The sequence below is a fragment of the Trachymyrmex cornetzi genome, unplaced genomic scaffold, assembly GCF_001594075.2.
Source record: "Trachymyrmex cornetzi isolate Tcor2-1 unplaced genomic scaffold, Tcor1.1 scaffold680, whole genome shotgun sequence".
Lineage (NCBI taxonomy): Eukaryota > Metazoa > Arthropoda > Insecta > Hymenoptera > Formicidae > Trachymyrmex > Trachymyrmex cornetzi.
In genome coordinates, this window is record NW_017300004.1 from 35,999 (window position 1) to 36,784 (window position 786).

The window sequence follows — 786 nt, forward strand, 5'->3', positions numbered from 1 at the left end:
TTCATTAATAATTCCAAAACGGAAATCTCTCAAAAAATTTCTGAAATCCATTTCAGAGGTAATAATGCAAATGGCTGGTAATTGATTCCTACGTCCTGCATACGATCGGTGAAACTATTCGTATAGCTATAGAACAACAGGACGCTTGTCCCAAGTTGTCCCAATCCGTTCGTGTCGCCGAGCATTGGGGCACATGAATCCAATTGCTCCAACCGCCATCTTGCCGGTGATCCAAGTGCTCTCTGGGTTAATTTGGAACTTGCGACGCGAATAAACCTCATAGGTCTGTTTTCTGTGGCTGATTAGTGTACACTTTTGGAACTTAAAGTGAGATAGATGTACGTTTGATATTTGTTTAAAGCGAGAAAGAGAGTTCCATGGTGGAATTATACAAGAGGTCTGTTTTTTATTGCCGCACTTTCTGAACTAGTACACACAGTGCAATAAGTTGAAGTGAAACAAATATACGTTTGTTTCACTTTACTCAACTTATTGCACTGGTTCAGAGTGCTGCAATAAAAAACAGACCTATTGTGTGTCGTTCCCGTGGTTGCGCAGTAGCCTAAAAGTAGTGGAGAGTGGACAACCAATCATGGGGGGCCCATTCGATTAAAATCCAATATGGTTGTGTTTATTTCGGGGCACTGCGTGTTATTATTAGCGTTTTCGATTGGGCAAAAGTTAATGTGCACCAGTGCGCACTCAGTTCACACCAACACTGGACGAGTTCCATGGGTTGCACTGAATAGTGCAAGTTCAAAAGAATACGCCAAGATTTTCAGTGCT